The sequence below is a fragment of the Microcaecilia unicolor genome, chromosome 8 (genome assembly GCF_901765095.1).
Source record: "Microcaecilia unicolor chromosome 8, aMicUni1.1, whole genome shotgun sequence".
Taxonomy (NCBI): Eukaryota; Metazoa; Chordata; class Amphibia; order Gymnophiona; family Siphonopidae; genus Microcaecilia; species Microcaecilia unicolor.
Window position 1 is genome coordinate 82,115,197 of NC_044038.1, and position 15,344 is coordinate 82,130,540.

The 15,344-nt window shown below is 46.4% G+C and overlaps 1 protein-coding gene across 1 annotated transcript in view; it reads right to left on the reverse strand.

The window, feature by feature from the left end:
* The window catches only part of LOC115476703 (sialic acid-binding Ig-like lectin 13), a 141,433-nt gene that overhangs the window by 26,272 nt on the left and 99,817 nt on the right, over nt 1-15,344 (reverse strand). The gene's annotated exons all lie outside the window — the stretch shown is intronic.

Below are 15,344 nucleotides of genomic sequence, written 5' to 3' on the forward strand. Positions count from 1 at the left end.
GTATTTAAAATTTTTTGGAAGGCTCACATGTTCCACCATAAGTGTAACAGAGTGGGATATGGGCACTGCACTGACCACTAGGCTACTGCTGGGACCTCCTTGCTGCTCTTATAAGGATGGCCATCATATCTGAAGCTGTCATAGAGCTTGGTATGTATTGTCACTATCACATCTTAGGGGGCGGGGAGGGGGGTCAGTGACCACTGGTTGAGTAAGGAGAGTTATTCCTTAATCCCTGTAGTGGTCATTTAGGGCACCTTTTGGTCACCTAGTCATGACTGAAACAGGTCTAGCCAAAAACATCTTAATTTTGGCCCTAGATGTTTTCATTTTCTCCGAGAACAAGCAGGCTCTAATATTCTTACATGTGGGTCGTCGTCCGCAACAACCCCAGGAGGCCGGAAAAATCTTCAAAGCTTAAGAATCTTCCAGAACGTTCCATCGCGCAGGCCGACCCACCGCGCATGCGTGGGCGACTTCCCGCCCATGATGCGAACATGCAGCTCTCAGTTCTTTTTCTTCCGCGCTTGAGGAGAGTTGTCTTCGCACTGCTCTCCTTCGTTTGCCTCAGGAGACCGTGTTTTTCTGTGTTTTACGCGCCCCCCTTTTCTTCTTTTTTCTTGTTTATTCACCTAATATATAAAAAAAGAATTTTAAGTTATCTTTCCTTTATTTTTTAGTTTTTCTTCCTTCGTCGAACCCGGCCCCGAGGAAGCGTGAGGATTCCACGTCCTCCTCGTCGGTACCGAGGAGCATCGATGACGGGCGTCCAGCGAAGGTGAAGAAGCACCGTCATCGATCTCCTTCCATGCACGGTACCGAGACTCCGGGGAGCCGAGGGAGTCGGCACCCGAGAAGTGTCAGCGCCGGAAGGACCGCTCACCATCCATTCAAGAGGTGCCGATGCGTCGGTCGTCTGGCAACCTGGTACCGGCTCTCAAGCCCCAGCAGATTCTGGCATCGACTCCTGTACCGGCCCCTCAGCCTTTTCTGATGGAAACTCTCGATGAGCGTATCCGGGCCCTTCTTCCAGAGCTTCTGGAAGGGTTGCTTCGTCAGTCTGCCTTGGTGTCGGGGGTGCTTGCGTCTCCCATACCGACTGTAAAGGAGGCATCTGGGCCATCGCCTGTGAGGAGGGTCCCCGCCACCCGGGTCGACTCCCCCTCGACGTCGGTGGAGGAAGTTTCACCGGAGTCCAGGCAGGGGTCGTCTTCTCGACATCCCCCACGAGGTTGTCGATCCTCGAAATCGAGGCAGGCTCAGGTTTGGGCTGCTCTTAGGGAGCTTCTGTCCGATACCGAAGATGAGCGCTCATGGGGAGAAGAGGAAGATCCCAGGTATTTTTCGGAGGAAGAGTCCTATGGGCTTCCCTCTGATCCTACTCCGCCGATTGAAGTAAGGATGTCTCCACCTGGAAGTCTTACTTTCTCATCCTTTGTATGGGAAATGTCTGAGGATATTCCATTCCCTATGGAGGTTGTGGATGAGCCCAGGGCTCAGATGCTCAAGGTCCTGGATTATCCTTCTCCACCTGCAGAGGTTGCAATGGCCCCCCTGCACAATACACTCAGGGAAGTGCTGATGCAGAATTGGTCTTGCCCTCTCTCTAATCCAGTGGTCCCCAAGAAGTCCGAGTCCCAGTACAGAGTCCATGGAGAGCCTGTAATGGTGAAGGCCCAACTTCCTCACAATTCCATGGTGGTGGACTCTGCTCTCAGAAGAGCCAAGAGTACTAGAGACTATGCCTCGGCGCACCCAGGCAGAGAGTCTAGGACCTTGGGTTCTTTTGGGAGGAGAACGTATCAGGCCGCAATGCTTGCCGCCAAGATCCAAACATACCAGCTGTACACGAGCATTCACTTACAGAATTCAGTGAGGCAACTGTCCAGTTTAGTTGAAGCACTTCCTGTGGAGCTTGCTGAACCTTTTCACCAGGTGGTCAGGCAGCAGAAGGCATGGCGCAAATTCCTGGCCAGGGGGGTCTTATGACACTTTTGATGTGGCATCCCGAGTAGCTGCTCAAGGTATAGTGATGCGCAGACTCTCGTGGCTGCGTGTCTCTGACCTGGATCAGAAGACCCAGCAGCGAATGGCGGATGTTCCTTGCCAGGGAGTTAATCTCTTTGGAGAAAAAGTAGAGGATATGGTTGATTAGATGAAAAAGTATCATGATGCCATGGATTCTTTCTCCTGCCAGACGTCTTCTGCTACTGCCTCCTCTTCCAGGAGGTTTTTTGGAGGAAGGAGGAGTGCTCCCTATTCCTAAAATAGGCATAGGTACACTCCTGCCTCTCGGCAGCTGGTTCAGGCTCAGCCCCAGCATGTATGTTCTCGTCAACGCCATGCCCCTAGAGCTCCCCAGCAAAAACAAGGGACGGGCTTTTGACTGGCTCCAGTGCAGCATAGCCGCACTAAAAGTATCCGTACCAGGCGACTTGCCTGTCGGGGGGAGGTTGATATTTTTTCACCAAAGGTGGCCTCTTATAACCTCCGACAGGTGAGTTCTTCAAATAGTCCAGTTAGGATACACACTCAGACTGGCATCCAAGCCTCCAATTTGCCCACCGGGAGCTCAATCCTTCAGCTCCCAGCAGAAGCAGGTACTTGCGGAGGAACTCTCCGCCCTTCTAAAGGCCAATGCGGTCGAACCTGTTCCACCAGGGGAAGAAGGGCTGGGATTCTATTCCAGGTACTTCCTTGTGCAAAAGAAAACGGGGGATGTGTCCCATTCTAGACCTAAGGGCCCTGAACAAATTGGATGGTTTCCCTGGGCACCCTTCTTCCCATGATTCAGGAAAATGATTGGCTATGCTCTCTGGCCTTAAAGGATACCTACACTCACATCTCAGTGCTCCCAACTCACAGGAAGTACCTTCGATTTTGACTGGGAACTCAGCACTTTCAGTACTGTGTACTGCCCTTTGGCCTAGCATCTGCACCTAGGGTCTTCACAAAGTGCTTGGCAGTTGTCGCAGCATCACTACGCAGACTGGGAGTGCATGTGTTCCCTTATCTCGACAATTGGCTAGTGAAGAACACTTCGGAGGCAGGGGCTCTACGGTCTATGCAGATGACTATTCAACTGCTGGAGCTACTGGGGTTTGCAATAAATTATCCTAAGTCCTATCTTGTTGCGGTGCAAAAATTGGAGTTCATTGGAGCTCCATTGGACATACACACATCTCGAGCTTATCTTCCCCAGGCAAGGACAGACAATCTTCTGGCTCTAGTGTCCTCGGCTCGAGCGTCTCAACAGATCACAGCTCGACAGATGTTGAGACTTTTAGGGCACATGGCCTCCACAGTTCATGTGACTCCCACGGCACGCCTACATATGAGATAAGCTCAAGGGACCCTAGCTTCCCAGTGCCAAGCCACAGGGGATCTAGAGGATGTAATCCATCTTTCCACTGACGTTTGCAGTTCCCTTCAATGGTGGACCATTCGATCCAATCTGACTTTGGGACGTCCATTCCAAATTCCTCAACCACAAAAAGTGCTGACGACGGATGCATCCCTCCTGGGATGGGGAGCTCGTGTAGTTGGAATTCACACTCAAGGGGTTTGGTCCTTTCAGGAAAACGGTCTTCAGATCAACCTCCTGGAATTGCGAGCGATTTGGAACGCGCTCAAGGCTTTCAGAGATCAGCTGTCCAACCAGATAATCCAAATTCAGACAAACAATCAGGTTGCTATGTATTACACCAACAAGCAGGGGGGCACCGGATCTCGCCCTGTGTGTCAGGAAGCCATCAGGATGTGGCTTTGGGCTCACCATCATGGAATGTTTCTCCAGGCCACATATCTGGCAGGTGTAAGCAACAGTCTGGTTGACAGGTTGAGCAGGATCATGCAGCCTCACAAGTGTCACTTAACATGGGCGTTGTCCACAAGATCTTCCGTTTGTGGGGCACCCCCTCGGTGGATCTTTTTGCCACTCAGACAAATCACAAAGTCCCTCAATTCTGTTCCAGACTTCAGTCCCACGACAGACTAGTGTCAGATGCCTTTCTCCTACATTGGGGAACAGGCTTTCTGTATGCGTATCCTCCCATACCTCTAGTAGGGAAGACTTTGCTGAAACTCAGGCAAGACTGCAGAACCATGATTCTGATTGCACCTTTTTGGCCCCGTCAGATCTGATTCCCTCTTCTTCTGGAGTTGTCCTCCGAAGAACCGTGGAGATTGGAGTGTTTTCCGACTCTCATCACCCAGAATGAGGGGTCGCTTCTACATCCCAACCTCCAGTCTCTGGCTCTCACGGCCTGGATGTTGAGAACTTAGAAGTCGCCTCTTTAGGTCTTTCAGAGGGTGTCTCCCGAGTCTTGCTTGCTTCCAGGAAAAATTCCACGAAAAAGTGTTATTCTTTTAAATGGAGGAAGTTTGCCGTCTGGTGTGACAGCAAGGCCCTAGATCTTTTTTCTCATCCTACACGGATCCTGCTTGAATACCTTGGAAAGCTAAAGGTGGACAAAGCCATGGGGCCGGACAGGATCCACCCCAGAATACTGAGGGAACTCAGAGAGGTTCTGGCGGGTCCTCTTAAAGATTTGTTTAATAAATCCTTGGAGACGGGAGAGGTTCCGAGGGATTGGAGAACGGCGGTGGTGGTCCCTCTTCACAAAAGTGGGGATAGGGAAGAAGCTGGAAACTACAGGCCGGTAAGCCTCACTTCGGTTATTGGAAAAGTAATGGAAGCCATGCTAAAGGAAAGGATAGTGAATTTCCTGGAAGCCAATAAGTTGCAAGATCCAAGACAACATGGTTTCACCAAAGGGAAGTCGTGCCAAACGAATCTCATTGAATTCTTTGACTGGGTGACGGGAGAATTAAATCAAGGACGTGCTATGGACGTCATCTACTTAGATTTCAGCAAGGCTTTTGACACGGTTCCCCACAGGAGGCTCTTGAATAAACTAGAAGGGCTGAAGATAGGACCCGAAGTGGTAAACTGGATTAGGAACTGGTTGACGGGCAGACGCCAGAGGGTGGTGGTAAATGGAGTTCGCTCAGAGGAGGGAAAGGTGAGTAGTGGAGTGCCTCAGGGATCGGTGCTGGGGCCCATTCTGTTCAATATATTTGTGAGTGACATTGCCGAAGAGTTACAAGGTAAAGTTTGCCTTTTTGCGGATGACACCAAGATTTGCAACAGAGTGGACACCCCGGAGGGAGTGGAAAACATGAAAAAAGATCTGAAGAAGCTGGAAAAATGGTCTAACGTTTGGCAATTAAAATTCAATGCGAAGAAATGCAAAGTGATGCACTTAGGGAGTAGAAATCCAAGGGAGGCGTATGTGTTAGGTGGGGAGAGCCTGATAGACACGGACGGGGAGAGGGATCTTGGGGTGATAGTATCTGAGGACCTGAAGGCGATGAAACAGTGCGACAAGGCGGTGGCCGTAGCGAGAAGGTTGCTAGGCTGTATAGAGAGAGGTGTGACCAGCAGAAAAAAGGAGGTTTTAATGCCCCTGTATAAGACGTTGGTGAGACCCCACCTGGAGTATTGTGTTCAGTTTTGGAGGCCGTACCTTGCGAAGGATGTTAAAAAAATGGAAGCGGTGCAAAGAAAAGCTACGAGGATGGTATGGGAGTTGCGTTCCAAGACGTATGAAGAGAGGCTTGCTGACCTGAACATGTATACTCTGGAGGAAAGGAGGAACAGGGGTGATATGATACAGACGTTCAAATATTTGAAAGGTATTAATCCGCAAACGAATCTTTTCCGGAGATGGGAAGGCAGTAGAACGAGAGGACATGAAATGAGATTGAAGGGGGGCAGACTCAGGAAAGATGTCAGGAAGTATTTCTTCACGGAGAGGGTGGTGAACGCTTGGAATGCCCTCCCGCGGGAGGTGGTGGAGATGAAAACGGTAACGGAATTCAAGCATGCGTGGGACAGGCATAAAGGAATCCTGTGCAGAAGGAATGGATCCACAGAAGCTTAACTGAAATTGGGTGGCAGGGGGAAGAGGGGTTGGTGGTTGAGAGGCTAGGATGGGGGAGGGCAGACTTTTTATACGGGGTCTGTGCCGGAGCCGGTGATGGGAGGAGGGACTGGTGGTTGGGAGATGGGAAATACTGCTGCACAGATTTATACGGCTGTGCCCTGAAAAAGACAGGTACAAATCAGGGTAAGGTATACACATATGAGTTTATCGTGGGCAGACTAGATGGACCGTGCAGGTCTTTTTCTGCCGTCATCTACTATGTTACTATGTTATTTATCAGAGTCTCGTCTCAAGACCAACTCCATAAGAGTTCACCTTAGTGCAATTAGTGCTTATCATCAACGTGTAGAAGGTCAGCCTATCTCTGGACAGCCTTTAGTTGTTTGTTTTAAGAGAGGTTTGCTTCTGTCAAAGCCCCCTGTCAAACCTCTGCCAGTGTCATGGGATCTCAACATCATTCTCACCTGGCGGATGAAAGTTCCTTTTGAGCCACTGAATTCCTGCCATCTGAAGTACTTGACCTGGAAGGCCATTTTCTTGGTGGCCGTTACTTCAGTTCTTAGAGTCAGTGAGCTCCAAGCCCTGGTAGTCCATGCACCTTATATTAAATTTTATCACAACAGAGTAGTCCTCCGCACTTTACGGAGAGAGTGGTGGACGCTTGGAATGCCCTCCCGCGGGAGGTGGTGGAGATGAAAACGGTAACGGAATTCAAACATGCGTGGGATAAACATAAAGGAATCCTGTTCAGAAGGGATGGATCCTCAGGAGCTTAACCGAGATTGGATAGCAGAGCCGGTAGTGGGAGGTGGGGCTGGAGGTTGGGAGGCGGGGTTAGTGCGGGGCAGACTTATACGGTCTGTGCCAGAGCCAGTGGTGGGAGGCGGGACTGGAGGTTGGGAGGCAGGGATAGTGCTGGGCAGACTTATACGGTCTGTGCCAGAGCCGGTGGTTGGGAGGCGGGGAAAGTGCTGGGCAGACTTATATGGTCTGTGCCCTGAAGAGCATAGGTACAAATCAAAGTAGGGTATACACAAAAAGTAGCACACATGAGTTGTCTTGTTGGGCAGACTGGATGGACCGTGCAGGTCTTTTTCTGCCGTCATCTACTATGTTACTTACCCTAAGTTCTTGCCAAAGTTGGTGTTGGAGTTCCATCTGAACCAGTCAAATTGTCTTGCCAACATTTTTCCCCGTCCACATACCCGCCCTGGTGAGGACAAGTTGCACACCTTGGACTGTAAAAGAGCATTGGCCTTTTACGTAGAGCGGACTAAGTCCTACAGACAGTCCGCCCAATTGTTTGTTTCTTTCAATCCCAACAGGAGGGGAATTGCCATCGGAAAATGCACCATCTTAAATTGGCTAGCAGATTGCATTTCCTTCACTTATGCCCAAGCTGGGCTGACTTTAGAGGGCCATGTCACAGCTCATAATGTTAGAGCCGTGGTTGCGTCAGTGGCTCATTTGAAATCAGCCTCCATTGAAGAGATTTGCAAGGCTGCAACATGGTCATCAGTCCACACATTCACATCTCACTACTGCCTTCAGCAGGATACTCGACGCGACAGTCGGTTTGGGCAGTCGGTGCTGCAGAATCTGTTCGGGGTTTAGAATCCAACTCCACCCTCCTAGGCCCATTTCTGTTTTCTTCCAGGCTGCACTCTCACTTAGCTGTATTTCTTTTCAGGTCAATATAAGTTATGTCTTCGCCGTTGCGAGGCCCAATTGACCAATGTTTATTGTTTTGAGTGAGCCTGGGGGCTAGGGATACCCCAAATGTAAGAATATTAGGGAACAAAATGAAGAAGGCCGACAGTCGCTCAAAAGAGCATGGTTCGGGATAAGGTATCTTTCAAAGATATCACCATAACAGGGAAGATAGAGTATCCTGATAGTGAGGTTGCAAAAGAGATTGTAGTAGATCGGGTATCCTTAAATAACAATAAAAATCAGACAAAAGATTGCCAATTAATACTGTCAAGTACTAAGCATGATGTACTTAGGAACAACAAACATAGTTTGAAATGTCTATATGCGAATGCCAGGAGCCTAAGAAATAAGATGGGGGAGTTAGAATATATTGCACTAAATGAAAAATTAGATATAATAGGCATCTCTGAGACCTGGTGGAAGGAGGATAACCAGTGGGACACTGTCATACCGGGGTACAAATTATATCGTAGTGATAGGGTGAATCGGATTGGTGGAGGGGTAGCATTGTATATTAACGAGAGCCTTGAATCAAATAGATTGAAAATTCTGCAGGAAACAAAACACTCCTTGGAATCACTGTGGATTGAAATTCCATGTGCAAAGGGGAAAAGGATAGTGATAGGAGTGTACTACCGTCCGCCTGGCCAGGACGAACAGACGGATGCGGAAATGTTAAAGGAAATCAGGGACGCAAACAAACTGGGCAACACAATAATAATGGGGGATTTCAATTACCCGCATATAGACTGGGTTAATGTAACATCTGTACACGCAAGGGACATAAGATTTCTTGATGGAATCAAGGACAGCTTCATGGAACAGCTAGTTCAGGAGCCGACAAGAGAAGGAAAAATACTAGACTTAGTCCTTAGTGGTGCTCATGATCTAGTGCAGGGGGTAACGGTACGAGGGCCGCTTGATAACAGTGATCATAATATGATCGGTTTTGATATTGGCATTGAAGGAAGTGAAACTAGGAAATCAAGTACGCTAGCGTTTAACTATAGAAAAGGTGATTACGACAAAATGAGAAAAATGGTGAAAAAAAGACTGAAAGGAGCAGCTCGCAGAGTAAAAAACTTGCGTCAGGCGTGGATGCTGTTTAAAAACACCATCCTGGAGGTTCAGGACAAATATATTCCACGTATTAGAAAAAAGGGAAAAAAGACTAAACGTCAGCCGGCGTGGCTAAACAGTAAGATAAAGGAAGTCATTAGAGCCAAAAAACAATCCTTCAGAAAGTGGAGAAGAGAACCAACTGAAAGTAACAGGATAGATCATAAGGAATGCCAAGCCAAATGCAAAGCGGAGATAAGGAGGGCAAAAAAGGACTTTGAGAAGAAATTAGCGTTGGAAGCAAAAATACATAGTAAAAATTTTTTTAGATACATTAAAAGCAGGAAACCGGCCAAAGAGTCGGTTGGGCCGCTGGACGAAAATGGTGTTAAAGGGGCGATCAGGGAGGACAAAGCCGTAGCGGAGAAATTAAATGAATTCTTTGCTTCGGTCTTCACCGAGGAGGATTTGGGGGGGACACCGGTGCCGGAAAGAATATTTGAAGCGGGGGAGTCGGAGAAACTAAACGAATTCTCTGTAACCTTGGAGGATGTAATGGGTCAGTTCAGCAAGCTGAAGAGTAGTAAATCACCGGGACCTGATGGTATTCATCCCAGAGTATTAATAGAACTAAAAAATGAACTTGCGGAGCTACTGTTAGAAATATGCAATCTGTCCCTAAAATCGAGTGTAGTACCGGAAGACTGGAGGGTAGCCAATGTTACTCCGATTTTTAAGAAGGGTTCCAGAGGAGATCCGGGAAATTATAGACCGGTGAGTCTGACGTCGGTGCCGGGCAAGATGGTGGAGGCTATTATTAAGAATAAAATTGCAGAGCATATACAAAAACATGGACTGATGAGACAATGTCAGCACGGATTTAGTGAAGGGAAGTCTTGCCTCACCAATCTAATGCATTTTTTTGAGGGGGTAAGTAAACATGTGGACAATGGGGAGCCGGTTGATATTGTATATCTGGATTTTCAGAAGGCGTTTGACAAAGTGCCGCACGAAAGACTCCTGAAGAAATTGCAGAGTCATGGAATCGGAGGTAGGGTATTATTATGGATTAAGAACTGGTTGAAAGATAGGAAGCAGAGAGTAGGATTGCGTGGCCAGTATTCTCAGTGGAGGAGGGTAGTTAGTGGGGTCCCGCAGGGGTCTGTGCTGGGTCCGTTGCTTTTTAATGTATTTATAAATGACCTAGAGATGGGAATAACTAGTGAGGTAATTAAATTCGCCGATGACACAAAATTATTCAGGGTCGTCAAGTCGCAGGAGGAATGTGAACGATTACAGGAGGACCTTGCGAGACTGGGAGATTGGGCGTGCAAGTGGCAGATGAAGTTCAATGTTGACAAGTGCAAAGTGATGCATGTGGGTAAGAGGAACCCGAATTATAGCTACGTCTTGCAAGGTTCCGCGTTAGGAGTTACGGATCAAGAAAGGGATCTGGGTGTCGTCGTCGATGATACGCTGAAACCTTCTGCTCAGTGTGCTGCTGCGGCTAGGAAAGCGAATAGAATGTTGGGTGTTATTAGGAAGGGTATGGAGTCCAGGTGTGCGGATGTTATAATGCCGTTGTATCGCTCCATGGTGCGACCGCACCTGGAGTATTGTGTTCAGTACTGGTCTCCGTATCTCAAAAAAGATATAGTAGAATTGGAAAAGGTACAGCGAAGGGCGACGAAAATGATAGTGGGGATGGGACGACTTTCCTATGAAGAGAGGCTGAGAAGGCTAGGGCTTTTTAGCTTGGAGAAGAGACGGCTGAGGGGAGATATGATAGAAGTGTATAAAATAATGAGTGGAATGGATCGGGTGGATGTGAAGCGACTGTTCACGCTATCCAAAAATACTAGGACTAGAGGGCATGAGTTGAAGCTACAGTGTGGTAAATTTAAAACGAATCGGAGAAAATTTTTCTTCACCCAACGTGTAATTAGACTCTGGAATTCGTTGCCGGAGAACGTGGTACGGGCGGTTAGCTTGACGGAGTTTAAAAAGGGGTTAGATAGATTCCTAAAGGACAAGTCCATAGACCGCTATTAAATGGACTTGGAAAAATTCCGCATTTTTAGGTATAACTTGTCTGGAATGTTTTTACGTTTGGGGAGCGTGCCAGGTGCCCTTGACCTGGATTGGCCACTGTCGGTGACAGGATGCTGGGCTAGATGGACCTTTGGTCTTTCCCAGTATGGCACTACTTATGTACTTATGTAAGATACATGCCTGTTGCAAGTATTCTCCGAGAACAGCAGGCTCAATATTCTTACAACCCTCCCTCCCCGTTGGAGTTGTTTTTATTTATATTGTTATGCTTTTTATTAAACTGAAAGCTGCACGTTCGCATCGTGGGCGGGAAGCTGCCCACGCATGCGCGGTGGGTCGCCCCGCGCGACAACGTTCCGGAAGATTCCTAAGCTTTGAAGATTTTTCCTGTCTCCTGGGGCCGTCGCAGACAACGACCCACATGTAAGAATATTGAGCCTGCTGTTCTCGGAGAATACCTGCTATAGGCATGTATCTTCATTTTGTTCCCTTATTGCCCAAGTCCTGCACAACCCCCCCCCCCCCCCCCCCCCCCCCCATACACACAGGCCACACGCTCAAATGCCCCCTTGAAATTTGGATGAACTGTGGAACAAAACATCTAAAATTGGGGTGTTGAAAATCACAATTTGGATGGTTTTGAGAGAAAAGCGGTCTTTGGCCACCTTATGATATTTTGGGGGTGTTTTTTTGTTTTGAAAAATGAGCCCAATAGGTGCTTATACCTTTATAAAACATTAGGGCTAAACCAGCAGAAATTGCAGCTAGATTGATGCTGCAGACAAAAGTTTAACATGTAATATATATAAATGCATGTGTAATTTATAAACTATTCATATACGTTGTGGCTCTACCTATGCTCTGCACAAACTCTACCTCAGAAGACGCCTATACAGGTGTCATGTAGCATTAAGTCCTTTCTTGGTACCGCACGTACAGTTACATGCATCAGTGGGGTTATTTTATTATTTTATTATTTATTACTAGTGTGAAACTGGGTTTTATATGCACGAAAACATTTATAAAAATTACTCCCCACATGTATAAATTAAATATTTAAAAGTATGGACAAATATTCAGAGTGAGTTACGTGTTCATCAGCAAGTGGTGAACACACAAAGTCACTTATTTTCAGCAAATCTAAGGGTAAAATCATGTCATTTGAACTCACTAAAGGAACAGATTTTATACACGGAAAAAGGGGTGGGCTGTGGGATGAGGTGAAGGTGGCATTTAACTGCCTAAGCGAAAATTGGACAAAGATAGGACTGTATTTTTTGTGGTCCAATTTGTCTGGTTAAGTTAGGCGGTTACATAAGTACATAAGTATTGCCATACTGGGACAGACCAAAGATCCATCAAGCCCAGCATCCTGTTTCCAACAGTGGCCAATCCAGGTCACAAATACCTGGCAAGATCCCAAAAAAGTACAATACATTTTATGCTGCTTATCCCAGAAATAAGCAGTGGATTTTCCCCAAGTCCATTTTAATAATGGTCTATGGACTTTTCCTTTAGGAAGCCGTCCAAACCTTTTTTTAAACTCCACTAAGCTAACCGCTTTTACTACATTCTCTGGCAACGAATTCCAGAGTTTAATTACAAATTGAGTGAAGAAACATTTTCTCCGATTTGTTTTAAATTTACTACTTTGTAGCTTCAATGAATGCCCCCTAGTCCTAGTATTTTTGGAAAGAGTAAACAGACGCTTCAAGTGTACCCTTTCCAGTCCACTCATTATTTTATAGACCTCTATCATATCGCCCCTCAGCCATCTTTTCTCCAAGCTGAAGAGCCGTAGCTACTTTAGCCTTTCCTCATAGGGAAGTTGTCCCATCCCCTTTATCATTTTTGTCACCCTTCTCTGCACCTTTTCTAATTCCACTATATCTTTTTTGAGATGCGGTGACCAGAATTGAACACAGTATTTGAGGTGCAGTCGCACCATGGTGCAATACAAAGGCATAATAATGTCCTCATTTTGTTTTCCATTCTTTTCCTAATAATACCTAACATTCTATTTGCTTTCTTAGCCGCTGCAGCACACTGTGCGAAAGGTTTCAACGTATCATCGACGACGACACCTAGATCCCTTTCTTGGTCGGTGACTCCTAACGTGGAACCTTGCATGACGTAGCTATAATTCGGGTTCCTCTTTCCCACATGCATCACTTTTGCTGAATATTGACACTTAACCGCATAAGTGCTGAGTCTGCTCACAATATAACCAATTTTCAATTTGGCAGTTAGTGCTGATATTCAATGACATTAACTGATTAATTGCCTCTGAACAGCCGCATGCAAGTGATTTAACCAGCCAAGAGCCTCTCCTGGCCAGATAAATCACTGAATATCAACCCCTTAGAGGGCAATTTTATGTAATGTGCTGCATGTAAATTCTGGTATTCTAGTAATTTACGTAGATGGTCACCTACACAACTAAATTATCATTTTCCAGCTAAGCGATATTCTGTAAGTATGTGACAAGATGTGATATTGTGTACTTTGCAGGTGGGTGGAGTTTAGGTGGAGTATAGGTGGGGTGCACATTTATGCATGCATGGGTCAATATTCACAGTGATTTAACCAGCCAGAAATGGCTCCTGGCCGGTTATATTGCTTGTTTGGGGCTCACTGGCCATTTTCAGCAGCACTTAACAAGTTAATACTTCTATTTTGAGGGCATTCAGGGGGCAGAGTTGGCTCTTGGCAGGCTAAGTGCCGATATTCAGCATTTAACCAGCCATGGTAACTGCATAAATAGGACTGCATAAAAGTCAGCCTTTCTTTATATGGTGCCCCATAGCTGGTTAAGTGCTGAATATCACACTTAACCAGTTTCTGCAAACCCAGAAATTCAATGTCAAAGCGTGAACCTGCCCAGCATTGAATTTCCAGACATAACACCAGTGGTGGTTAGCAAAATGTTGAGTGCTCCCGGCTGAATATTGGGCCCGTAGATTATAATATTCTTTTGCAACCTAGGAGTGAGCATTTACACCAACTCTATGGCTCGTGTGTTTATGCCTGCAAAGTAGACACGTGTAAGGTAGCTTACTCTTGTATTCTGTAATGAAAAGTAGGTGCATAGTTTTCTTTATAGAACAGGCTTCAAATAGGCACTTTCCTAGCAGCTAAATTTAGGTGCTGCATTATAGAATTACCCTTCATGCTGCTAAATGGATAAATAAATAATTGAGTTGCAAAGTAAATTATAACACCCAGTTTGTATAGATTGTAGAGGGAGGAATTAAGATATCCAAGTCAGCACATGATCAATTCGCTTTGTGTTGTGCAAAACACTCCTTTTACAAAGGTGTGCTGAAAAATGACTTGCGGTAGTTTAGACATGGGTTTTGGGCGTGCGCCAATCCATTTTTATTGTACCTGTAAAAAAGGCCTTTTTAAAATTTTTGCCGAAAATGCACGTGCAGCAAAATGAAAATTGCTGCACATCCATTTTGGGTCTGAGACCTTACTGCCAGCCATTGACCTGGAGGTTAAAGACTCATGCAGTAACCGGATGGTAATGACCTACATGTGACAAATGCCACTTGGCGTGCATTCATTACGTGTGCCCGAAAATAAAAAATATTTTTCAGTCACACGTATCGGACATGCGCCAAAAATGAAATTACTGCAAGAGCCACATGGTAGTCGGGCGGTAACTCAATTTTGGTGTGCGTTGGGCGCGCGTTGTCATTTACATGGCTTAGTAAAAGGGCCCCTAAGCCTCTTGTAAAATGCTTTGAGAATATGCATGTGTATTACCAGAATATGCAGCATGAGCAACAATTTTTAAATGAAAACATGAAAAAAAAAAGGGTCCCAAGCTCTTAAATTAGTGCTGTCGTAGTCAGGAACATTACAAGTTATTGGCTGCAGCAGTGAGATAGTGGGTCCTAAGTCAGGCCTGTTATCTATTAAATGCTTACTAGGGGATTCAGATTCCCCACCCCACCACACCAGACCTCACTAACATCATCACACCACCCCACAACCCTCTCCAGCTCTTACCTGAGGTGATTTAGCAGGGAGCAGGAGCAAACCCCCAATGTTCCTTCTCTATGAAGTGACAGGGGTCCAAAATGGCACTTTCGACTCTTAGCAATAATTTTTCATGCCCCTTATTTGGAAGCTTGACCCCTAGTGGCAATCTATGACCACCTCTAGAGGCCAGAGGCAATGTTTTAAACCTGGGTATGATGGAGCAGAAAACGATGGGGGACTGTTCCTGCTTCCTGCTGGACCACCAGAAGGAGCCCTTGATAAAAGGCAGAGAGGTCTTGGAATGGGGGAGGGTATTCATGATGTCAGGGGTGATGAGAGGGGATGTAGTGGATGTCCAGGGAAGAGGAGATTTATGACATCACAGTCTCACCATGCCCCTTGACATCTTAGGCTTTCTAGACATGCAAATGGCAGCTTCCCAATATCTCTGGGGTTCTTTTACAAAGCCATGCTAGTGTTTTTTATTGCATGCCAAAAATAAGCACACGCTAAACGTTAGAGGCACCCATATATTTCTATGGGCATCTTTAGCATTTAGCGCACCTTTTAAAAGGACCCCTC